This window comes from Polyergus mexicanus, unplaced genomic scaffold (assembly GCF_030449975.1).
Source record: "Polyergus mexicanus isolate NDT 795.1 unplaced genomic scaffold, iyPolMexi1.0 SCAF_8, whole genome shotgun sequence".
NCBI classification, from domain to species: domain Eukaryota; kingdom Metazoa; phylum Arthropoda; class Insecta; order Hymenoptera; family Formicidae; genus Polyergus; species Polyergus mexicanus.
This window is the reverse complement of record NW_027223328.1, coordinates 3,340,756-3,368,647: the sequence shown is the minus strand read 5'-3', so window position 1 is coordinate 3,368,647 and position 27,892 is coordinate 3,340,756. Positions and strand designations below refer to the sequence as shown.

Below are 27,892 nucleotides of genomic sequence, written 5' to 3'. Positions count from 1 at the left end.
TTTAAATAATTTTCTTTCTCGGCGCAAAAATTCGATTAGATTATCGTCCTTTTTTAATATATTTATATATATATATATATATATATATAACAGCTCTTTAATAAATTTCAAAATTAATTAAATTTAAGTCTCAATAATCGTGAAAGTTATTATAAATAATTTCCTTTATTTATTCGCTTCTTTATCGATTTAATTTACGGATATATATTTATTTATCAATTTATAAAACAGATTTAATATATTTGCAATATATACCCCATTTGATTTCTCGTTAATAAAATTGCAAAAGTAGCTTAGTAATTCCAAAGATTCTGTTAATTCATAGAATTGAGAGTACGTGCTAATCATTCTTATTTTCTACGATATACGCGCAATATTCAGCCACGTGCAATATTCGATGATGTTATCTAGCAACGTCATTAGTGTAAAAAGGAGATAATTGTCAGCTGTAATTTCTCTCGCTCGAACTAGGGACGTATATATTCTTCGTTCGGCTTATTGTTTTGCTACGACTCCTTTCGCACGACGAAGAGGCGTGTAGCGAGAATTTATAATTACCGTCGCGGTGTTTTATCAAAGCGCCGATATTGACTATCCCTGCAAGTCCATCACCGTTAAATCCATTAATCGACGCTAAGTAGGTTAAACGAGAGGCGCTACGCTACAACAAGGCGAAATAAAAGTTAAATTTAATATTGTCCTTCGCAAAACTCGCGAGCTTCTCGCTAGCTGTTCATTTTTCTCCGTCTGTTCGCCGATGGTCGGTCGTTATCGTGCCGTTACAAATCATTCGCGCCGATCGTTAATCGTCATCGTCGGTTTATTAATTCCAAAACGTGTCGACCGACACCATCCGTCGATAAATCACATTTCCTCTCGTTATTCGATTAGTGAGCTCTGCACGGTTAATTAACGACTATCGAGTTATCGAAGAAAAAGAATCCGGTGGATCTCATAAAACCGAAATGTTCTAGCGACGATGATGCGGATTCGCGAGATGCATAATTTAATTTGATTCTTTAAAAGCCGCGCATTCTCTCCGCGATAATTAAAAATATAATTGAGTCGATGAGACAAATTTTGATGCAAATAATTGCTCATTATGATCGATTTTATTAGCAAAAAAAAAAAAAAAAAATTAAATATTTCCGTGATATTCTTAATCATATAATATTACTTAATGTCATATTCTTGATCAGATATAAAAAAATGTCATAGAAACGGGTGATTTAAAAATTTTAACGATATAAAACCTGTCATATTTGTATGATAAATGAGAGAATTTTCGATGTATTAAAGTATTTTCATTTTCTAAATCAAAGTTGAATCGAGCAGATTTTCATCCACGAGCAGTTTTTTATTATATTAAAATTGTTATGATACATTCGATATCGATAAACAATAGATATAATTTAGCTTTACGAGAAGAAATTATCGTTGCGAATTTTCATAATATATGCGGCGTAGTTTCATAGTTTTTAAAGCCAGCTTATCGCGCATGCTTTAAGTGTTTAACAAAAAACTTTTTAAATTTTATACTATTATTTTATAGTTTTAGATAAAAAAAAATTGACTAATAAAGGAGACTTTCTGTTTATCCTGAAAAATTCATCTTCTTTATTTTTCTTTTATGTGTTTGCTCGAAAAAATTTCAAACGGTTGCTGCAAGAATAATCTATATTAATGCAATTAATTGCTTCTTTGATTTTTGACGGTGTTAAAATTGTTTCCTGAGTTACTTTGTTCTCGTGATCTATACATCGTGTGCTCTTTCGTCACGAAACATTTTCTAAATTAATTGCTCTCGATATCTAAATCGTACGATTATTCTCACCGAGACTGTAAATGACGCGGAAAAAGATAAACATTTTCTAGCGATACCTTTTTTGCACCAATCTCGAAAGCCATGTAACAATCGAGCACGTGGATTACACAAGCGATTGAAAAACTTTGCGCTAGTTAAGCGCCTCCGAGTCTCTTTATCGATTGAATTTACGTTAATTTGAAATCCCATCTAAAGGTAACGCCGTGAGCTGTCCCTCTAACACGCCAAACGACGGAAATGGATTGAAATTTGGGGTTGAACTTTCCGCGAGCTCAGATTTTCATGCCGTAAAAATTTGATCTGCGTATAATTATTCCCGACGATAAAAATTACATACCTTAATAATTTATTAAACACGACTGGATTTTATTGCGATACTTTTTCTCGTAGCTTATCGTGATCCTATAAATTCTAAGTTTTTACTTTCCGGCGTTTCATTTTTTTTTTTTTTTTTGGAATCGTCGTAAATGTATATTATCGTGGTTACATCGCGCTTTAAGTCAGTATAATACACAACCAAGAGACAATTTCGAGAGAATTCCAAAGTGTGTGTTTACGTCACCGTGATAATGAGAACCACGCTCCGAAGGAACGGTGCTTTGATCTCGCATCGTCGATCAAAGAAAACGACGACGACTCGCATTTCGGGCTCTCGCGAAGCGTATTCGCGTTACGTAAATGCTTGTAACTCATTATCTTCCGAAGGATTACTTACGAGGTACGAGCGACATAAAATTGAACCTACAACACATTTATAATAAATATTATAAATCTATTCTCGTATTTTGTTTGTAAGGGGAAAATCGCGATTACAATAAAATTTACAACAGCGTGTGGTCTATTAAATTGCAATTTATAATAAAGAAAGATATACACGATTATATAAAAATTATTATAATTATAAGATACGCGAGTGGTCCATCGCGTGATTTATAGCAGCGACGAGATTCATTTTAACGAACATTCATTTGGATTTATCGTTTCATGTTGATTGCCGTACCGTACAAGGTACGTGAAATATAATCTCTCATAGAAACGCATGTTTCATTCAGCCTATCGTCCTTTATGTACGCTGATATACCCCCGTCAGACGCAAGCTTACGAACACTCGCGAATTGAGGCTGTCGCATCGTAAATAGCGTTTTATAACTGAAATCTGCGATAATGGCGGGTTGTAGCGACGAGCCTAAACGGTCGATATCGCGAGGCGAAACCGGGGCACAATTCGCTTTTGCTTTTCACAGAGAACAATACCTCGGCCGGACCACCGTCGGATGCGACACCTGCGTACAACGCAACTTCGCTCAGGAAATCGAGTTTGTCTCGGCAAGGTATAAAGTGTCGCCGTAGATATGAGGGGAAAAATATTATAGAAATAAATACGTATGAATGTCCCTTTCGATTTCGATATCTTCACGAAATATCAGATTAATTTGAAATAAAAGACACGCATATTTATCCATCAAGATATCTTTCATTTTAAGATACTTCATATTAAGTATAATAAAAATATATTTCGAAAGAGAGAGAGAGAGAGAGAGAGAGAGAGAGAGAGAAAGTTTATGATATTAAAAATATAAATAAAATACCTGTTTTGTAAAAATTTTTCTTTACAGAAAAATCTAAATTAATATTTCTAACTTTTTTTATATTTTTTTATTCTTCTATATTTCTATATTTTTATAATTTCTTTTTATTTTTTATTTTTACTAGAAAATAAGCAGAAATTTTTAGAAAAATGTTTGAAATAATTTTCTGTAGCACTTTTTTACTAGTATAAGAATATTTGTCAATTGTCATCATTATTTCTTTGCATATTTTTATTTTATATATAAAAAGATATATATTTATTTTCATTTATTTAGATAAAAAGATATATTTATCATTATAGAAGGAGATCTTATAATAGATTTTGGCATATTTCTTGTAAAATTTAAATATCGAATTATCGCGTATAAAAATCACAAAATTTCAGGTTTTTAAATCTTCATGCTCCCAAATCCGTTAAATCCAGTAAACATAGATTTTTTTTAGAAATTGTTCGTATTTTAAAATTCGTTTATCACAAAGCTATATTTTTGCACTTAATGCTTTTTCGTTGTAAACCCGCAATATGTGCGGGTTTCTCATACGGAAAAAGCTCGAAATCATATTAAACGTTAACGCCCAATATTCATTGTGGACAAAAACAGATCGACGCATTGATGCATCATACCCGTTAGTATGCATGAATGAGATTTTTTTGGCAACACATACATTTTTTAAAAACAAATTTTTAATTTGCCGCAGAAAATACGCCTCGGGCATTTGCTACAAGAAAACAGCTTGAAATAAATTCTTTTGAAATAGTTTCGTCTTTTCCCTAGTCCTCATTATATCGTTCACGATTCTTTCTTCTTCTGTGTGTATGTGTGTTGCTTTATTATCAATATTTCTATACTAAAGAATTATTTGTGTAAATATTTCATTTTATTGTAAAAAGATATTTTTACCGCAGATAAATATAAGCACATACTGCGATGAAGAAGGCATGGTATAAATCTAAATGTTGATTAAAAAATGTTCTAAATTTCTTTTCCATTTTTATATGAAATCGTACAAAAAGCAATAATTTATAACCGAATACGACGGAATCTACGAATATATACGATTGATACTACACCACGGTGAAATCATTTATCATCATTTTACACTGTAAAGCATCCCGTGGACAAATGAAAAATCTCTGCGCAAATGTAACGTGATTTGCCTCGAACGCATTTCTCGGCATCTCCCATTTACGGTAATATTACTCTTCGTAGTCGCCTGATCGATATTTCCATATTCAGAAACATCCGCGTGTGCTCCCGGCTTAACTCGTCCCAACTTGAAAAAAAAAAAAAAACATCTTCTTTTATGTCGTTTTGCCAAACTAATCTATAAATTTATATTCAACGACGAAGGGGGTCGCTCGCGCGAAGATCGTCGCTACGGGGGTTGCTGTGCAGGCCAATAAGGAATAAATTGTCGATATTCCGCGTGCCCTGCACTTTGTGATCGGGATATTTCCCTCACCCTGCTGCTCTATCGCAGATCTCTGTTTACCCACCGGAGCGCATTCAGCAACGACACGTGCCATATGCCTTTATCGCGGCTCATTCGGCAGACTCCGATATCTTGGCGATACTATCTACGCGTAAGCGCTCTAAAGAGACGATGAGGAAGCGAAAAGGAGCAATAAAGACGCATAATCGATTGCACTTTCCCTTTTCGTTGCTGTGATAAATATATTTTTCCCTCGTAGCAGCTTTAAAGTTATTGATCAAAGCGATAAAATAATTCGCTTGAATTTCTCGCAAATAATATAGCGCGCTTTAGAAAAATGATTTAAATTTTATATATAGGCTTTTTATGTAAATTTTTTGATCCGGCTGAATTATTTATCTTGAGAAAATGATATGTAAAGAGCTTTGTTGTAAAAATATTTTCAACATAAAACTCTTTTGCGTTTCGTTCTCAGCAAGAATCGTCGCATCATTTTTCAACGTTTCACACGTATATAATAATTTGTCGGAAAACGCTTCTTGAAGAGAGATAGGGCCAAGGCAGACGCCGACGTTACCCTTATGTACCTAACTGCTCATCTATCAAGCTAAAGTCCACTACCAACCGACTATGACGACATAATATTTTTCAGTCAATATTTGTCCGCGATTTTGCGTATCGATATGAAGAATCGGCGATGCACCACGGAAATAGCGAATCAATATTGGCGACTTATTGCGATACTGATCCGTTATATATAGGGTGGGTCTAAATGTTCCGATCAGACATTGACATTTTATGGGAAATTTAATTTCGAACAACAAGTTTGCTATAAACATGGATTCGAAAAATGCTTCCTTAAAAAGTTAGCGCCCAAAAACCTCTGAAATCACGATTGTTTTATATATTTTTACAAATATCAGGGAAAGTGCGTTTTAAAAAAAAAAAAAAAATACCGAAACAAAAGTTGTAGAAAATTAAATTATCTTTCAAATGAGATCAAAATGATTGTAGTACGTTCCAAGAAATTTATTAAGTTTCATTTTCTTTTTATTTCATTTTCTTTTCACCTCTTGCTCTTCCTTTCATTCTCCTATGGTAATTGGTTTAAACAATGCAGAAGAGTAAAATTTTTTTAGTAGAATAACCAGCGAGTAAGATAAATATTAAAAATTTGCTAAGACTATAACAGCATAAATGAAGAATATTTTTGAAAAGCTCTACCATCGAAATAGCCGAAAAAATAGTTTTTTTTTTTTACATTTGAAACTGGTTATCTCAAAACCTATGGAACGTACTACAATCATTTTGATTTTATTTGAAAGATAATTTAATTCTCTACAACTTTCGTTTCGGTATTTTTTTTTTTTAAAACGCACTTTTCCTGATATTTGTAAAAATATATAAAACGATCGTGATTTTAGAGGTTTTTGGGCGCTAACTTTTTAAGGAAGCATTTCTCGATCCATGTTTATAGGAAACTTTTTGTTCAGAATTAAATTTTCTATAAAATCTTAAAGGCTGATCGAAAAGTTTAGGTCCACCCGATATGTATATACGTCGTCGTCGTCGTCGTCAGTCAGCGCAGCACTTTTTATTGCCTATATATCGGTTTGCTGCGCTCATCTCAAACAATATAAATATCCACCCCTCGGGAATAACTCGTACACGTTGCGTAGTGAGCGCGCTATCAACGGAAATGCATAGCTAGCAAGCAGATAGAAGTGGATGAAATGCAACGATAAGCCGGACGGATCGGAAGTCACCGTTTTATCCACTTTGAGGATATAGAATATGTCAATGCGTCGATTCGATCTTGTTTACCGGTATTACTCGGCACTATATCTCTTCGCGATATAATGAACATAATTTATCTTGAAGCGCGAACGATATGGTTTTAATTCCGCCGATCGTCAATAATCGTCTAATACTGAAATCACAATGTTACTTTACTGAAATTCGTGAAATTCTTTTTTAATAAATAAAGTTTTTATTTATTTATTTATTTATTTTTTTTTTATCTCTTTAATTCTACCGTAATGAAGTCAAATATATATTATATTGTACATGCAGAGCAGATATTATATAAAATATTGAATATGCGTGCAAGATTTATTCGCCTCTTTTATTTCACTAATATTTTTATAAAGCGAAATATTCGTTATTATAGAAAGTCAGGAGAAATAGCATTCACATGACGTTTAGTCTATTAAAGTAAATTCTATATTATTTATTTGTATTTTTTTTTTTTTTATCGACGTCACACACATTACGTACGCGAAAATTAAAATCGCTACAATGTGATAAAGATTGCGAATTTAATGAAATTACATTGAAAAGACAAGCTCAACACATATGATTTGAATAAAAAATTAAATACAGCAAAACGAAAATATTGAAATCGATTAACAATGATTCGATATTATTTAATAATTATTAATAATAAATTATCTTAAATATCGGTATTTAGGCTCCAACGAAATAACAGACTCTTGAATGATCTTTTACAATTACGTTATAGCAAGCGAGAAGCCGTTATTACGTTGTATTATTAGCTTAACCCTCGCATAAAGCTCTCCCTGCGTCAATGGATTTTCGTCGAACAATTATTATCGGTAATCCATAGTGCGTTTTGTATACTGATGCATAATATATTCACCTGCCATAATATTCCGCGATATTCGCTCCAGGTTGACACGTGTATAATCAATTGTTCGTTGCAGAAGTTAGGTTTAGCGTTAGCAATTGTCTCTCTGTGATCTTGTATATTCTAATCTCCCCAATTATATTATGATAGTGTCGAAATCAATCCTAAACATAGATATTTTAAGAGTATGAGATATCTCTTCTAGGTCATTGTTTTTTTTTCCATTTTATGCGTGACCTACTTTTTCTATTTACCATAAAGATGAGAGTTATTAAAAACAGTTAATTTAACGCTTCATTTATACATGTCACAGGTTCGATAAATAATAATCGTGCCTTTCTTTCAACTCCACGACGAAGGTTTAATTGTAGTTATAATATTATATTGTTATAGATATATTCTCTGAAATTTTAGAGATATTTGGTAAATATTTTTCACATTTAAACTATATATGCAGATTATATGTATATGTAACATTTTATAACAATTAATATTTCATATTTCTGAGTAATTATAACAGCTGCATTCACAAGTGGATTTGGTAGTGCTGAGATATTTATCTCGTGAATCACATTTAGATATATATTATATATATATTCACGAGGGAGAACAACGTATATCATGAGGGGGTTCAAGCTTTCGATTCGTTTATATTATATAGAACGTCCCAAAAATCAGATGTTTCTTCAATCAATAGCTTTTATATAATTATCGATTAAAAATATAAAACATACTCTATGAATTAAATTTTGGAATAGTAAGTAGACAACAAACACACACGAAACTATGTATACTTTAATTAATTTTAAGTGTCTTTTACTTTAACACGCTTTTTATTTGTGATTCAAAAAATCGTATGATGCTAAAAATTGTGATGATAAACTTTTTCGCAAAAAAAAAAAAAAAAAAAAAAAAAAAATTGATCGGAAATTAAAAAAAAATGTGCAGTTAAGAGGACATCCGATGAATTTGGGACGCTCTCTGTAATACATACTTCGCGCACGAGAGAATGTTCTCATGAATTTTGATAGACGGTATACATAGATAGATCTGATGAGTTTTAATGGAAGTAGGACTCGTGGTAGGCGACCAGCTGGCTCTCCTTTTCCGGCGGTGAAACAAGAGGACATCCAATACGGCGCCGTAACCGTAATCTCGCGCTCGTCTAACTTCGTTTCGTCGATCGTTCGATACTTCCGACAATCCGGTCTGCCGAAACGGAAGTCCTTATTTCTTCCTTTTTTTTTTTTTCGAGACACGGCCGCTATAGCGCGACGATACCTCGGATGATACCACTCTACCCATAATTGACCAAATCATCTGCGCGACACGATTCTACGGAATGTAACGTGTTGCGAAGTGAGAATTCTCTTAATTTTGTTTCGATCGTGATTTTTGTTTCATTTTTGTGAAACTTGATCCATACGTCTTCCGTGATACACATATATATATATATTTTTTTTTAATTCTCTCTTTTTATTAACTAAATCTCTCTTCGATATCTTGTATAATTAACTTTTTCCAATCCTCGCAAAACTAGCGCGACTTTTATTTGCATATCATTTGAAAATAACCAGAATTCTGGAATCTCGAATTTTGAATCTTGCTGGTTTTCTCGGTAAAAGTGTCACAAAAAATGTCACGTTACATTATTATAACAAAGAAATTTTTAAATTTCCTTCTCGTATTTTACATCATATTTGACATTTTATATTTCATAATACAAGTCGTTTTTTTTTTTTATTTTGTTAGTCAAAATAAAAATATGTAAAGTATTGCAAAATTTTTAAGTATGATTATTTCCACTGCGTTAAAAAATAGATTTTAAAGAACAAAAAACATGAATGAGAAATTCAAAATCCTTTGAATTTATAAAAAAAAAAAGATAGCCAAATATATGGCCATCTATATTTTATAAAATAAAATAAATAGTTTACAGATCGTTAATTCGACTTCGAAAAAAAATTTCCATGAAGACTTTATTACTAACTTTGCCTGAGTTTAGCTTGCGGAATAACAATATCGATAACAGCTTAAGATCTATAAACTTTAAGTACATCTATCACCGTGATTTAGAAAGATACTTTCCGATGCTTTCCAAATAAGATTTACATAAGAATTTGAACCTGAAAAATGTTATATTTTTATAGTGATAAATTATACGAAACTTCACGCGGCATCTTTCGCTCTTCGATCTGTTATTTAATTCTAAACTTGGCAAAATTTTTCGAGCAAGTTTAAAAATAAATCAAGAGATTTAATATATTAAAACGGTAAAAATAATACGCGCGCGTAAATACTTCTTTTTATTCAAATTATTATTTCAAGATATTATTTTATTTCAATATATTCTATATAGAAATGGAGATACCACGGGGGTTGGAAATTATTTTAATGTAGCGATTACGTAAATTTTAAGAATTGTCTCTCATATACAATAGTAAATGATGAAACGAAAGTATTTTACACAGCTTGCTTTGGCGATAAAGCGAAACAATTTGCCGCCAATAAAAATCAGCAGCAAATCCCGATCAAGGAAACGAAGCTTTACGACTCGCGCTTTATTTGTTCTCTCTCTCTCTCTCTCTCTCTCTCTCTCTCTTTCTTTCTTTATATATATATATATAAAATCCTAAACTTGTAAAATTAGTTTTCAAATTTTGTTTCTTAATGGTAACAAATAACATGATTATTTCACAAACAACTACGACTCAGCGCGCAAACTTAAGGATTATCCCAATAGAGGTAAATCCGGATCAAGGAAACGAAAGACTTTATAAATCACACATTATCCGCATTTTCTAAAATCATTCTCTGCAATTGTCTTCGTTGCTCCGACAATCGTAAGTGACACGAAGCGCGTTTTACGCGACGTCTTCCAGTTGGGCGCGCAAATTGAACAGAAAACTTTGCCGGCGCGTACCACGGGACCTTTTCGCAAAGATAAAATTGAGAGATAAAATCGCGACGATGAGTGGTAGAAGACGTGAAGTTGAGGAAGAAGAGAAAGAGACAAGATAAAAAGAGAAAGATAGTTAAAAGAATCGTCGGAGGGGAGGACACATCGTAAGAGACGGAAAGAAAAAAAAGAGAAAGAGAGAACTTATCAGGGAAGGTAGAATAAAACGAGAGAGATCGGCGAGTTTGCAAATTTACTCACGATTGTGTGGTACGTTTTGACGGTGCGGCAGGACTGTCGTCGCCGAGGGTGGAAAAGCACGTCGGATCCCCCGCGAAAGAGGCTCACTCCTATCCCGGTCTTCATCGCGCAGACGTGCCTTCCATCCCCTCTGCGTTTACGTGTACACACGACCGAAGAGCGAGCTACGGTACGCTCGGAAATGAGGGGGAGGGAACGAGCGTGGACTATAGGGGCGCAAGGCAGGTGCGGTGGACGACGAAGGGACGAGGCTCTCTTCTCGGGACTGCGATAAGGAGACATGTTTAGGGATATGTTTCCGGTATAACAAGATCCATAATCCTACGATATCTCCGTACAAGTATTGTCCATTTTATCCATTATAAAATTGAAAAAAAACTTCTTTGCGATTGCATAGTTTCTTTTTGATTTTTTCTTTTTTATGAGAATATGAAAAATAAAATTTCTCGCTTACTATAAGATTGCATTAGAATTGCAAAGAGAATTAAATTCTGCTTTTTTTCATAATTGTATATCTTGCCATAATCTCGATGCAAGTATTTTATCCACCATAAAATTGAAAAATATTTCTTCGTAATTGCACAGTTTTTTTTGTAATTTTTTTTTTTTTTTAATGAGAATAGAAAAACACAAAAATTCTGATTACTTACTATAAGATTGTATTAGAATTGCAAGGAATTAAAGTCTAGTTTTTTTCATAATTGTATCTTGCTATAATCGATCTCGGATTTTATTTCTTCGAAGGCTTTTCATATTGCTAGCCTTGTCATGTTTCAATTATTGATATAACAATTCAAGAGAGAAATTTTTATGTTCCCTTGCGAACAAATACGAAATTTTTTTTCAATATTTTATAAGCGATTAAACGCGGAAGGATGTAATACAAGTAATCATCCATAATGTAAAGCTTCTTATCATTTTCTTGACGTCCAAGATTAAGAATATGATTTGTGGATATTGAAGGGCCAATTTTGCGGTACATCTATAAATATTTAGAGCTGAGGCATCTCGTTAAATAATGTCCGTCATTACTTCCTTTCTTTATATACACGTTTCTTCTATATTACATTCTCTGTAGAAAATGATGGAAGATGGCTGCTTAGATTTCATGTATCACACGAGAACGTTTCAAGGTTAACATTCGATTTTAAATATCGACTTTGTAATTAACCCTCGAGTATATCCGAAGGAAATTTTCGAAAATTTATCAAAAATTTTTGAAGTACTGATCGAAGACCGTTATCTTGAGTTTCTCGGAACATTTATTTGCAATATGTTTTCATGAGAATCACATTTAAACATCTGTGATAAGACAAAGTAATGAAAAAGTTATTACGGGAATTTGTATGTTTGATTCTTCTAACAATGAATTGTGTTGATTGAAAATAATTCTGTTATATGCTCTATCTGCGTTTGCCATGTTTCTCGATCAATGAAATATAATTTGGCCGGGGATACGAAACATACCTTCCATTACACACTGATTTGCGTGCACGCGATACACGCAGCGCTAAATATTACGTCACGAATTCACGGCACAATCTCCTGGAATCTATTCTGTTTAAAATATTTCATATTTAATCGTCTCGATTCGCATGCGTCACATTTCGATATCCTTTTGCACATTCAACCATAAACAACGATAAATATATATATATATTCATTTAATTATCCGTATGTCAAGGAGAGAAATTCGACGGCGAAGGATTAATATCGCACAAAGTAAATAAATATTTGATCACATTAATTGTATAACGATATTACATTTGCCGAACAATATTACATTCGCTGTCTATATTGCATGCGCGCGATACTTTATATAAAATGCATCGAACGTGCGTTACGTCGACAATTAATAGTATGACCTGATACCCGTATTTACATTTTGCCTTTTACATTTGTTTCGACGCACAGAGTTCAAAAGGGCACGATATTGTTGCAGGTAAATGAGGTTAGTATTTTCTCTGACACATACATATATATATATATATATATATATATATAATAATATAGATAAAATATAATTTATATATGTTATTTTGTCACACTTACAATATAAATTTTATACTCTTGTAAATAAAAATGATGAGAAGACTATAAAATAATATTAAAATCTTGGCTTTAATAACATTATTTTTTCTTTGATAAATTCGTAGCTGATTAAGGTAGAGGAAAGAGAGAGAGAGAGAAGAGATCTTTTTTTATATAACTCCTTGATCGGGATTATATATCTTGATATAAATGAACCTGGAATTAAAATTCTAAACGGATAGAAGTCTATCCCCGAACTTCGATGATAAAGTTTTGCTCTTTAAGCTTTCGCATCCTCAGTTAAAAAAAAAAAAAAAAAAAAAAGGAAAGAAAAAAAGACAGCAGCTAGTGTTGATCAAAGAAATTGCCTAAAATTAAGATCGAAAGTTTTGGGACGCCCTTCGAAAGCTTATTCGAGAGCTAACTATGTGAGCGATGTCAAAGTTTTCGTTACTTAACCGTCGAAATCCTTAAAGTTGAGTTTCTGGACCGACGTGATATAATGAAGGGATGGAAGGGAGGGAGGAGGGATACATCGCCTAAATACGGAGGGGCCGCAGCGAGCTTTATTACGAGACAAAATTCTTAATCGCCCAGTCGAGACAATAAAGGGTAGCTACACTCGGGATCCGAGTTCATCGGGTAACTGTCTTCTGCGTCGAGGAAACGGCAGGATTTCCCGAGATACCTCTTTGAAAATTGCGGCTAATTTTCGCGCTAAATGATACGCCAAAATCTTAACTACACGCCGAGGCTTCGATAATACGATTGATAAAGCGTCCAAAAATTTCGCAAACATCATTTTTTAATCATTGTACGATTAATAAAATTTGTTATTTATTTAGCAAAATATTTGGTGAAATATTGTCTCATTTAATAACGTGTAACATCGCTGTCTTATGTGATAAAATTTTTAGTTACATCAAGGAGTTACACGTGTACGTCACTGTTTCCAATACTTCGTCTTAATTAATATGTCTGATTAATTTCGCATTTGCAACGCGACTATCGCATTGCCATGTCTTCGAAATCTAATTAAATAAGAAGGCAAGTTAAAGTAAGAGACTCACTTTGCTATTCGCGAACTCGTTTATTTGACATTGACTTTTTATAATTCAGTTAAAATTTATCCGAAGCGAATGTTTCGTCCGAAATTTCATCATAAGTTTTGCAAGAATGTAAATTAAAGATCGTTACTTTGGGTTCCTCGGAAGGAACATTTATTTGCACGCAAAACATTTGTTCTTGTCGCGTGTCGTGCCGCTACAAGAGCGATCCCCTCGCATTTTCCCGGCTGCCGCGCTCCCATTTCATTTCTAAGAAGTGAGCCCCTTTCTTTCGTGGGCCTCCACGATTTCCATCTGCTTTTCTTTCGTATAGCTACATTTTCTTCCTTCTTCCTCACGTTTTAACGCTTTCTTTTCGGGAGAGGGCAAATCCAAAATATCTCGCTATCCAAAAGTATCGTATAATAAAATTTAATCATCAAACGTGATAATTCGCATGATTATTGTGTCTTTCAAAGTCAAACTAATCTCGAGTTTCTGTAAGGTATCATATCGATAAGGACCATTGTCTCGATAAATGTTTGACGAAACCTTGTCGAAAGAATCGTCGTTGTTTATCGATGGTGTATAAAATAACTAAGCTTACATTTATGAGGCACTGTCGCTGAGAAGGTAGCATCTTAAACAATTAATACTCTTATAAATAATTCTTTCCAAGAGGATATATATTTCTACATTGTTTAAATTTTTTAAGAAATATATATTATATAATTATTTTTTTTCTTCAGGATGAGCTACAAATATATATATTTAATATATTAAATTATATGTTTTATAATTAATAAATTTTAATAATTTTAATAATTAATAAATTTTAGTAATTTTAATATATTATAAATTATATAATTATATAATTATATATATTTAATCCTAACAATTATTTCTCGTAAAATAAATTCTGGGAATTCAATGCAGAATACTTCTTATTATATTTTTATTATTTAACTACACACAGTTAAATATTTTTGTATTAAGTTGCTGGGTAGCCTGATTAATCTCAGCACCGGCATTAAATCTTTATTTCGTGTTAGATGCGACGCAAACATTTGCTCATTTGCCAAATATACGGTGGTGCGAATGGCAGTTCTCTTGTGCGATTTCATTTGCATAGATTCTCTACGATACGCGTGATGAATCAAAGCACCATACTAAAAGGCACTAAAATGTTACAAGCAGACAAGCTACTCTGTGTAATGGATGACAGTACCTAAGTCTATAAACCGAGAATATAGTGGGGTAGTGGATCTAAACGCAAAAAAAAAGAAAGAAATGGAACGCGACAGAGAGGCGAATTTATACGGTAAAATTTTTATCGACCAAAATAAAAGAAAAACGACTTGGGCGCGCTATAAAACTTATCTACGTTGAATAAACAACTATCCTCTTCTTTGCTTTGGATCCAAATTTAAAATCTTCCTCCTCTTTGAATAGAAAGCTTTTTAATATACCATAATATATGAGGGCATTAATACTCTTTTTAATTATAAATGATTCGAATTAAGTTTTCAAGATATGTACATAAATAAATAACAGAATTTTATTTGTTTAAATTTATTTTTTTTTTTTATATATATTTTGATAAAATAATTAGTTGTAATAATACAAGGACGATTAAAATTAAACGTAAGAAAAAAGTGGATAAATTTTAATCAAATTATCGCTTTTAAGCTTATCGGAAAATATGTGAATTCGACGCACTGTGTGACATGGGGACAAAAAAAAAAAAAAAAACTGGGAAGATTTTACTTTAAAATCCGCCAGATTTCGACCTATCATAATAGCGTACGCCACTTTTTTTCGCAACGCTCTCGCAAAATCTAACTAGTTTATGTTTGTCTTACCATGGGAAATTCGCGACGCGCTTTTCCGTCGTTTATCTATGCTCATTAAGCGGAAACGCATCAATTATGCGCCGCGTGCTTTATACGCGACTAGAATCTCGAAAAAATTGCCTAATCAAAAAGTTGCGTCGTCGTCGAGGTTCGTCCGCTCGTGAATCTTTCATGTCCATGTCGCGGGACCGTGCTCGTCCATTATGGTGCCGGCGACGTTTTTCCACCTGCTCCCGAAGACGGAAGAACGAGAAAAAGAAATATGGTGTCAGCTGGAAAGCAAGGTGAGAGGGAAGGCGCGACCGATTGAAATACAGCCACCTCTTTAGACACGACTGCGGACATTTTCACAACCTGAAACACCTAGATCAGGACTGAAAACGTAGGAAGAATTGTAGAAAGTTCTGTGGCGTAAATTATTAATTGGAAAATTAATTATATTAAGATAAATATAAATTGAAGTTTCGAAATTGTAATTAGTGTTATTAAATTCGACGTTACTGCAATTGGCACGCAATGTCATTATAACGAAGGGATCGCGAATATAAATGTAGTTTGTCGATAATTAAGACGAGTATGTCTGACTAAATCATAGTGATATCTACTTAGGTCAACATTTTAGCGAACATAAGATCGATCACAAAACTTGCGATCGGAGGATACGTTGTGTTGCCTGTTGTCGATTTATTTTTCGAAGACCTTATATGTATCTCGTATTTTTTCATACTCAAAACTGATACTGACAGAACGATATTTTTCTACATGGGGAGCTTTGGCAAAAACAGACCATTCGATTGATACACCCCGAGGCGGCTGCCAACTCGATTTGCAAGCGTCCCTGCATTTACTTTCATTCGATAACGAGCGGAATAACAACGAGATATACACAATAGGAGATCCATCATCCGCGAAGGGCGCGAAGCTTCGAACTTGGTCGTCTTGATCCTCTTTTCGCTCGCGCCTATTTGTCTCGCTGATCTCGCAGATTCGAGAAATCACACTTATTTGTTTCGAACGTGGGTCTCGACACGCTGAGATGCTTCAAGGGCTGACAGAGATTCGACGACAAAATAATACGTGGAAGGAGAAAAGGAGAGGAATAGTTATACTCTCTCTCTCTCAAATAACGATTCCTCCGCTAAGTTCATAGGGTATTTTAATAAGGGAACGGGAGAGAGAGCTTATTCATATCCCCTGTACGGCGCAAGCGCCGAAAAGCCACCTGTAGCCCCAGCCTCCAATCAATACGTCACATATACGGAGAGCGAGGCGATATCGTGGCAGTCTGTCTCCCTGTCTGCAAGAAGGAAATCGGAACAGACGTGAGAAAGGGAGAGAGAGACAGAGCGTGTATGTGTGTGTGTGTGTGTGTGTATCTGTGTATGCGTGTCGAGACCTACTTTGCAGCCGCGCCGCCGGCCAGAGAAGTTGCTGCCTGTTGCTACTGGCGTTCTAGCTATTGCGTACTGATTTTAGGCGATTGCTCGTTTCGAGCGTCCGCGACGATAATCGATATCACTTTCGCTATGCGAAAACTCGCCGGATTAACGGCGAAATACGCAATTTCGCTCGCCGCGAATGGATAAAGCGAAACAATTCTCCGGACGCGTATCCCGCCGAGTTTTGACAGCCAGAGAGCATGCACACGCACCCAGATTAAACTCACATTTTTTTATCCGAGACAATTTTTTATCAGCTAAACTACTATAATAATAATCTGACAAATTATCGCGGATTAATCGGTCTGAAAAAATGTTCCAGTTACCACGTGACAATTTTTTATTTTTTACCAAGATGTTTTTACCAATTGTAGCTTTTATATATTGTAAATTATTTAAGAATATTTTGCGTATATATAATTTTCATATAAAATAACATACTTTACCGTATGTTTGTGGATCGCAAAAGGCGTCAATCTCTTGTCTCCTTACTTACACGCCTAAACGCCGCGGGCATGATTGCAGCCACTTCGTCGACGTCACTTGTTACTCGGTAAGAGGATCTTCGACCCTCGTTTTACCGTGATGTTCCCTAAAGAAACTACATAAAATCGCTCTTCTTATACGGTGGCCGACTTAACTCCGACGTTTCCATAGCCGTGGATACGAGCCGGGTTTGTTACTTAAATATCGAGAACGATCTTCCAAGCGACGAAAAAATGCACTTTAGGCGATGAAAAATAATTTAAATCATTTTTGTGCTTCTCAAGTAAGTTACATATACTTGAACGACGTTGTCTATTGCAATGCCATATATCAAATGTTTGTTATATTATTTGAACAGTGGCTTAAGAAAACAAATTCGCTTGCTTGGTTAATACATTTTAAAAACACACTTTTATTTAACATTATATAATTTATTATGAGATTCTGTTTTACAGAAAAATTAAAAATTTTACGTCGCATTTAATACCAACATGATTATGCGAGAGACTACGATACAAATGCCAAATTTAAATCATTTATTTGTACTATTATTACGTCTTCTGTAGGTTTCATTTGCTTTTCATTGACAATTTTGGATGTACCGCAAATCCCTGTGTAAATTATTATCGCTGTCGATAAATCGAAATCACTTCGAAATATATCGTTTAGTTGCTACTAAATAAATTAATCCCACGTAAGGCTCCAAACACGCAAACCGCAGTGTTTTCAATTAATCAGAAGCTAAAAGCGTGTAACTATACGCACTTATTAAGTGCAATCTGTGTATGTAATATTGTTTACGAATCGTCGAAAACCAACTCGTACTCTCGATACAATATCGGAAGCGCGTTCGCTTTTTTTTTTTTTTTTTTTTTTTTATGATTTCGATAACGATGCGAAGCGTAGAAACGCAAGCTGATCGTTTCGAAAATGATTGGCTGATAGGGATTTACAGGCATATTTTTTTGTACTAACACACGGCGAATTTGTGTCAGTTTATTCCGTGTTACGTAGCTTCTAGTATTCTAGCAAAAATTACACGCATACCGTGTCATATTGATAGTTTTCAGCGTTCATGGAAAGTTATCGTATTCACGAATTCTAAAGTAAACTGTATATCGGAGCGTACGATTTGATATCCTGTTGTTTAATGTTACTAGCGTTATCGAGTATCGCAATAACCAGTGTTATTTTCCGTCACGCTCGAGTAAGCCGGAAAAACGTGTCCGGAAATGATGCACCCACATGGAAAACTTATGTGAAATGTAATACGATACTGTATCAATTTATGCCGATAGAAAAGTATAATATAATAAAATAATACTCGCGACATTGATGTTGCGATAAATTCTTTTCATCGTACTTGGCCCGATTATTCCTTTCCACGTTTCCTCTCTTTGTTTTTCGTGCGAGGAAAAAAAATTTTCGTCTCGAAAAGTGCATACTCGAAAAGGTATCGGGTATATCACCGTGTCGAGACAAAAATGCTTTTTTGGAGATTTGTATTTCCGTTTTTGTGCGCTGATACGACATCGCACCATCGATCGTTCATTCCGTCACTGTTTTTCACGAGAGTCCCTTCGATGCTTTTATTACTCTGCTTGCGTGTAATCAAAAATAAACGTAAAAGTGAGAAGAACGCGCGTTTGCTCTCGATAGTAATTTTTATCAGATGGGAGGGAAGAAGCCGCATAAGCTTTTTTTGTATAACAAATTATAAATCATTATATGTTGATAATAACAAATTATACATTATTATATATCGATAATTCTTAACATTAAATGGAAATGAAAACTCTATATTTACCTACAAACATCAGTGATCAATTGATTGATTGTTTTATAGCAGTGATTCGATCATGAATTTGTATGACAAAAAAAAAGAGAGAAAATGAAAGAAGAAACAAAAAAGAATTTCGCAACGCGAACAAGACGGAAAGGACGATTCAATAATTAAATGGAAGCCAAGAGCGTAAAACCTCTCATGAGGTTTGTTCGAGTGCTCTGACACATGGCCAGCACTTTGGGTTGATTTTTTTCTCTGCCCGATGAGAGTCCACTATGTCAATCACTCATTCTGTCAGTCTCGCGACAGGTCGCTCGATATTTCTATTATAGATCTTTTCCGTACAGGAGAGAAGTTGCGAAATGGCGCGATAGAGGGGTAAAAGAGGGAGATACAAAGGGAAGAAATGCAAGTTGAGGTGAAAATTTTACCCTCGTGGCGATAAAATTTTCGCGCCTTCTTTATGTTACATATGTTATTCTCTGCGAATCCTCCGGAAGATTATATACCAATTATTATAAGAATAGTTAAATTTTATCTATGATACTTTTTGCAGATTTAAATTTTTTTTAGATTTGAAGATATTTCTTTCTATACTGTACTATTTGTTTTCTACTGTACTAATGTATTGTCTATAATATTTTTTTATTAAATTTAATAATTTGAAAACTATTCAGTTGCGTTCGCTTGTTTAATTTCTTATATATGTATAACTTTTCATGTTATTTAATATTTTCTTTATATTATTAAAATTTGTTATATAAATTTTATACATACTAGAATATTATAAATACGCACGCTACGCAAGCGCCATTTATTTTATGTGTATATAATATTACTTACATATTAATTCTAGTTCTCTCTTTTTCCAAAATCAATTAAATAAAAATTACACGTACACTTAATATTTAAACTGTCAAATGCATCGCTCGGTCACGACAAGCTTTTATCGATATGAAATAATACACAGCGTAACATCGAGATAATCAATCAGCATCGCTGAAAAGACAACAATACCTATCGATACTTGCGAGTATCGATTTTGCTTTTTCAAAAGTGGATATCTCGATGAGAGCTCAAGGAATATTATTATAATATTACAAAGTGTGTGTGTTATATAAAATATTATAAAATGCGCCATTTAGTTTTTATAAATGATAACAGATAAAAATGATAAAAAATCGCGACATCTCTTGCAATATTGATTTGAGCATAAAAATGTTAAAAGTTTCTTTTATATTTCATGGGGTACTACCTACAACTCTAAATAAAAAAACCAGAATTACGAAAAAATTTATCTTTAAAATATTTAAAATTAATTTAATATATATAGACTTTTGTATAAAATTTAATATTTTTTGTATATATATATATGAAATATGTGTGTGTATATATGTCATAATACGTAAAATATTTAGCCTTGACGGCGTAAACATTGACGCGCTATTATTTACATATCTCGATCTCGACTCGGTTATCATTCGCGTGACAACACTCGAACAGGAAAGTAGTCGTGCGAGACGCTCCGTCAAATTCCTTCTTTAAACATGATCGTGACCACAGTATCGGGATATATTATTTTTGCTATTATAATATAATTAATAATTAATTACATTTATAGATAATACGTAACTACATACATGTATACATATATCGCGACGATAGATTTCGAATCGGACATTTCGTGATTTATTCATTTAATCAAATAAGAATTAAAATAATAGAAAATCAAATTATAAATTATCGTTTCAATACCATATTTACGGATAATAATTATTTCTTTAACGACACGTAGAGTCAAAAATATTTTGTCCACGATGCTATATCATTTGATTTTTCGATGATCTAGTAGATATAATTCGGATTAAGAACGTGCTGTAAAACGATCGAATAATTAATATAACGATAAGTTCCGTGATACATTAATTATTTAATAAATAAATAATCTATAATTTAAAATACTTTAATTTAATATTTTGCATATTTATTTTATAATACGTAAAATATTTCGACAGCGAATTAGCAATATCTAACATAGTATTTGGCGACGTAAATATTGACGTGCTATTATTTACATATCTCGATCTCGACTCGGTTATCATTCGCGTGACAACACTCGAGCAGGAAAGTAGTCGTGCGAGACGCACCATAAAATTCCTTTACTAAACGCGATCGCGACAAGTATCGGGAAATAATTTGACAAGATTAATAATTAATTATCTTTTACTTTAAATAATATGTAATTATATTGCAATGATCAATCTCGAGGCGTGTATATAATCAAGAATCAAAGTAACAGTAAAATTGTGAATTATTGTTTGTCGCGATTTTTCTCTCCTTTTATAAGAAATAATTTTTTTTTTTTTTTTTTTTTTAATACTTAATGTTCAATTATATTTCGTCCGATGCTATATCGTTCGACTTTTCGACGATTTAAATATAATTCGGATCGAGAACGCGCAATAAAATAGTCGAATCGCATATCCAAGTAATTAACGATAAGCTCCGTAATATTATTAATCGTTTATTAAGTAAATAATTTAAAATACTTGTACGATTTAATATTCCGCGATATACGTTATAGTACGCAAAATATTCGGCTACAAATTATCAATAACATAGTTTTCGGCCTTGGCGGCGTAAACATTAGCACGCTATTGTTAACGTATTATGGCCTATCAATCGCTCGGCGACACTCGAACAGTAAAGTAGTAGAGCGCGAGACATCGTCAAATTCCTTTTCTAAACGAGATCGCAACAAGTATCGAAAAATAATTTGATATGATAAATGAAATTAATTACCTTTTATCTTACATATCTTAAATAATGCGTATTTATATCGCAACGATAAATATCGAGGCATATATTTCGCGTGATATACATTTAATCAAGAGTCAAAGTGACAGGAATCAAAATTGTAATTTATTGTTTTGTCGTGATTTTTCTCTCTCTTTATAAGCAATAATTATTTCTTTAAAAATACTTAAAGTTTAATTATATTTCGTTCGATGCTTCATCGTTTGAATTTTTCACGATTTAAATATAATTCGGATTCGGAGAGCGCGTAATAAAATAATCGAATCGCAGGTCCGAATAATTAACTTAACGATACGTTTTATAATATATTAATCGCTTATTAAATAAATACTTTATAATTTAAAATACTCATATAATTTAAGATTCCGCTTGTATATGCGTCATAGTACGAAAAATATTTCGGCGGCAAATTATCAATCATAGTATTCAATCTTAGCGGCGTAAACATTAGCGGGCTATTATTAACATATCACATTTTACGGCCTTGTTATCATTCGTACAGTTACGTTCGAGCAGTAAAGTAGTGATGCGAGACGCTCCGTCGAATTTCTTTTCTAAACGCGATGGCGACAAATATTAAAATATAATTTGCTATGATTATTGTAATTAACAATTAATTAACTTTTAAAAATAAGAAATAAAACGAAATAATTCAACAATAGAGATAGTATTGTTGTAACGAGTGGCGCATGATTTTGGCGTCGTGTCAAACATCAAGCAAATCGTATTTTTCATATTCTCTCTTACGATATAATAAAGTGTGTCTCGTGTGATTGTTTCGTGATCGGGAGTGCCGGTGCAAAGTATGCCGCGATCGTCGCATATTCGACTAATAGTAATTAACTGTGTTTTAGCAAGTGAGCGTAAATGTCACGAGGAAACAGCAAGGGATGAACAAGAGAAGAAAAGGAGATCCTGATGATGGTATCCGAAGATGGATGGAGCAACGATATATGCGATAAGTAATTTTTATTTTTATTTACCATCTATATTATTTTCAAAATATATTACGGTCCAACAATTAAGTTTCGAGATTCGCTTCGCATTTCCGAATGTTTAATCCGTTCGTGCTGCTATTTTAGGGGGTTATTCACAACTCAATACTTAACATGTGGTGTAAGTTTTAAATTATTTAAATCAATAGTTAATGAGATACAATTACGCAAAGTTGTGTTAATACAATTTTGCTTAAAAATCAATGTAATGGGAAGAACGCTTGACAACACGCCAACATTAAATTCTGCGTTAAATTAATGAAGTCTCCAACAGAAACATTACAAATGATTCAGCAAGCCCTTTCAAAATGTGATTTATGTTTTTTTTTATGTCATCTGTATCTTCGAAACTCTTCGTTACTCTTATGCATTGCTGACACTTCGTAGGCTTGTTGAATCATTTATAACATTTCTGTTAGAGACTTTTCTAATTTAATACAGAATTTAATGTTGGTATATTGTCAAGCGTTCTTTCCATTACACCGATTTTTAAACAAATTTTTAACACTACTTTGCATAACTGTATCTTATTAATTATTGAATCAAATAATTTAAAACTTGCACCACGTGTTGAGTATTGAGTTGTAAATAACCCTCTAAAATGGCAGCACAAACGGATCAAACGGAAATGCGAAGCGAGTCTCAAAACTTAATTGTACATTGCTCGTTCTTTTTCTTGTTTCTTTAATAGTGTATGCGATCCAATCTAAATTATCGTATAATATTATACATGTATTGCTTGTTTTTTCAAAACATATCTACATCGCATCTCTTTTAATCGAGGAAAAAAAGGGATATATGCGATATAGTTGATCTCTCAATTATAAAGTATATTTTTCCTCTCTCTTAAGTTATATATTATATTACAAAATTATATATTGTATAAAATAACCCTCCATGGGTACACCTTGACGTGGTGGAGTGGCTTCAGTACCTGGACGGTATGCCTTAAGGTCCTAAGGTCCTCAAGGTTTACTGCGAAGGGGAAACCAAGTACCCAGCGTCGTCGTTGCTGTCATCGTGCCGCGGACGGCTCGTCGTATCGTTGGTGCTGTCATCGTGCCGCGGACGGCTTGTCGCGTCGTCGGTACCGTCATCGTGTCGCGGACGGCTTTCGCGTCTTTCGCGTCGCGTGTCCGTACAGCATTGCCACGAGTCGCACAATGGCTCATATGTGGCACGCGCATTTGTGCGTTGAACGCACATTAGTGCGTCGTCGTTGCCGTCATCGTGCCGTACGAGCAACGATGCGTCGCGTTGTCGCGGTATCGCGTTTTCGCGTCGTCGCGTCTTCGCGTTGGACTTTTATCTCGTTTTCACGATTGTCACCGAGGATCATACTTTGTTGCCGACTAAATGGGATGTCTCTCAGCGTTGCAATCTTTAATATATTAATACCTATTAATATAATTAATTTTATATTAATATCAGTTAATATTAATATTATATTAATATTATATATTATATAAATATTTATGTATTAATAAATTTAATATATTAATGTAGGCGCAACGTTAAAACGCCTCAGTATCGCGGCTGAGGTGAATGCCGGCCGCGTAGCAACGTATGTTCGTGCATAATATAGATGCATGTTCGCGCGGTTAATCTTGAACTTCGGTTCGAGAATCGGCTGTTGAGGGCACGTTCTGCTCCGACGAACGGTTCGGCCCGAATCGGTTAGAGTTCGGTCGATTGTTTTGGAATCGTCGTTAATGGGTCCCTTCTCTTGTACCGTCTAACAGCACATTGTAGAAATACTAACATGTTTGGCATCTGAGGAGTCGGCTGTTCTAATTAGGTTCGATTTTCGCTCGCTAGAGAAGTTGATCTCCCGCTTTCGAAATGCTAGATTGTTAGCACGTAGAAGGTGGGTATCTTCATTCTCGACCCGTCTATCAGCCTTACGATAAACCCGGCTCAGTCTGTATGATAGAGACTTGGTGGTTCGTATGAAATCGTTCCTAACGATGTTCTAGTCGGCCCTCGATGGGAGCAGGCGCGGGTCAAGAGTCGAGCGAACCCCATTCGCGATTATTCCATCGATCGATTTCGTCTTCTTCCGCTTCCGCTTAACCTTTGCTCGAAGTAATCGGTGAATTCCCGACTTGTCGACTCGAAGTGTGATTCTCACGTGAAGCGGGATTCGATCGTACCGAAATTCGAAAGTGCGGGAGTGTCGTTCAAAGTATCGCGCGTACAAGCGCGGAAGTAATCTTTTAATAAAAGTGCGGGAGTGCCGTTTAAGTATCGCGTGTGTAAATCAACCTGAGAGGAGGAGGAGGCCTAGGAGAGGCATCGGGCATCGGTGGAGCAACCCTGTGGTAAGTAAATTGTTATTTGTATATTAATTACTTATTAATTGCATATGTGCAATTTAAATTGAGCAATTAATCGCGTAATTTGATTCTTTATTTGTATGATTTAAACAATAGAGAATTAAAGAAACAGATTTTTATGAAAGCTATAATCTTGTAAAAGTTTTTATTTCTAGATTATAGTTTTTATTCGAAATTATTAGTTATTAGTAATATTTTTCAATTTCCTTTTTCTCAAATTTATAAAATTATTTTATTAATCTGCTTATTATTATATGCATTAAATATAAAATTCAATGCACATAATAAATTTTTAAAAATATTAGTTATTTTGAGCGCTGCTACAATTTGGATCTTCTATTTGCATGTTACAGATCAACCCTGACATTCTGAGAGGAGGAGGAGGCCTAGGAGAGGCATCCTGCACCAGCGGAGCAACCCAAGGGTGAGTATTTGTTATTTGTATATTGATTGTTAAAAATTGTTTACGCGCATTAATTCAGCCTCATTATTTAACTGAATTAAACAAGAGAAAATTAGAAAGAAAGATTTTTACATAAGTCCGATATATTCCATTATTAAAAAAAAGTAGTAATACTTTTACATAAGTCCAATAAATTCCATTATTAAAAAAAGTAGTCTAAAATTTATAAAATTGTTTTGTATTTATGTATTTGCTTCTTATCGTACGCATCGGATACAAAATTCAGCACGTAAAATAATAATTTTTTGATATATTAATTATATTTTGAGCGCTGCTATAATTTAGATTTTATATTTGTATATTACAGACAACGTAGCCTCAAGACCAACAACATCGCTGCTGCGCATCATTGCCGGTGAGTGATGAACTTTATTTTATTTTGAAGTAACGGATTCGTAGATAGTGTAGATGCAAATGTAGATTGTACATTGTAAATAGATCTGTTACTTCAAAATGGATGGGCTAGAATAGATGAAATCAAATAACAAAATACATTTCAATAGATTTTTTAATGTACATTAAAGTATATATATTACAGATATAATTCAAAATATAAATTAAAACGAAAATTTGCAAAGAATATAAAATATTTTTTTAATTGATATATTTTATTTTATTTGTTTAATGAAGAAGGCGCTAGGAGTAATTTTATTAATTATATTAAATAGTAGTAACTTATTTTTATATTGCGCCAATTTTATCCTAATTTTTCATAGCCCATCCATCTACATTATCATATCAGTGAAAGCTTTGTTTTAATTGATATAAAGCCAAATTATCGATATTTATTAAATTATATAAGACACATAAATGTTTTATTAATTTTACTTTAATATAAATTATATATTATTATAAAGAAAATATCATATTATTATAAGAATTTCAATCAATTAATTTTGATTGATAATTTGGCATTATATTAATTAAAGTAATGATATATTAAAATAATGCATGACAAACGGTCGTAATGTCTCACGATCGTAAACGAGCGTAAAATTACGCTCATTACGCCGGTGACTACCGGCGATAATAATTAGCCGGCAACGGAAGGAATTTTTCTCCTTCATTGATCTCTGGCTAGATGTAGTCAGAATAAATATGGCCAGGATCAACGAAAGGTAGGTCCAGCTGGCCCAACGAAAGCAACATGTTGACCAATATCGTGGTCAAAAGGCGCAAAAATACACATGTTGGGCAATACATGTGTTTGAGCATTTCTATATGCATGTAATTAAGAATGCTACCGGTGTGTGGGCATTCTATTAGGGCATGGAAATAGGAAACGCGAGTAGGAAACGCGAGTAGGGAACGCGAATAGGGAACGCGATTAGGAGACACTCCCCAAATTTTAGGTAATCACAAAATCCCGCTAGCTTAATCAGCAAAAGTAGGATTGTTAAGATTATTAGGCTTATCTTAGGAAGGAATTAAATGCTTACTAGAAATTAAAAGAATGCTAAGACTATTAGAATATTAGAGAAATAAACATAGCAATAAAATATAAATAAAATAACATTTAAACTTATGTTCAGGCAAATTTTAAAAATTAAATTAAAATTAATTTTAGAATTAATAAAATAAAATTTAGTTAAAAAAAAACTAAAAAAAAATGAATTTGGAATTGTAGGAAAATATAAATTAGAAATTATTAAGTTTTCTACAATTTAAAATTAAATTAGAAAATAGAAAAATTTAAATTAATTATAAAAAATTTTTTAAATGACATATATACACATGCATCTTTTTTTAACAAATCGAAAATTATATATTGTATTTATGTACAAAATAAGATGTAATACACATGTGTGTTACATTTATTTTATAGATTAAAATTTATATATATTTATTACATCGTTATGTAAATTTATGTAATATTGAAACTCCGTTAAATGTAAAGTCAGTATCCAATTATTTGCATTATTGGATATATCGGATATATCTATTTGATACTGTTAGCATTAGTAATTGTTCTCTAATTATTATT

General features: G+C 33.3%; 2 protein-coding genes across 2 annotated transcripts in view; one reads left to right on the top strand and one right to left on the bottom strand.

Annotated features, from left to right (window-relative positions):
• Rsh (radish) overlaps positions 1 to 10,676 on the bottom strand; it is a 127,283-nt gene extending 116,607 nt beyond the window's left edge. The window contains exon 1 of the mRNA XM_070300333.1: positions 10,657 to 10,676. The gene's annotated coding sequence lies outside the window, so the exon portion shown is untranslated. The remainder of the gene's footprint in view (positions 1 to 10,656) is intronic.
• A 13,414-nt stretch (positions 10,677 to 24,090) lies between these two features.
• LOC138935919 (serine/threonine-protein kinase SIK2) overlaps positions 24,091 to 27,892 on the top strand; it is a 31,198-nt gene continuing 27,396 nt past the window's right edge. The window contains exons 1-3 of the mRNA XM_070300897.1: positions 24,091 to 25,430; positions 25,799 to 25,869; positions 26,216 to 26,263. The gene's annotated coding sequence lies outside the window, so the exon portion shown is untranslated. The remainder of the gene's footprint in view (positions 25,431 to 25,798; positions 25,870 to 26,215; positions 26,264 to 27,892) is intronic.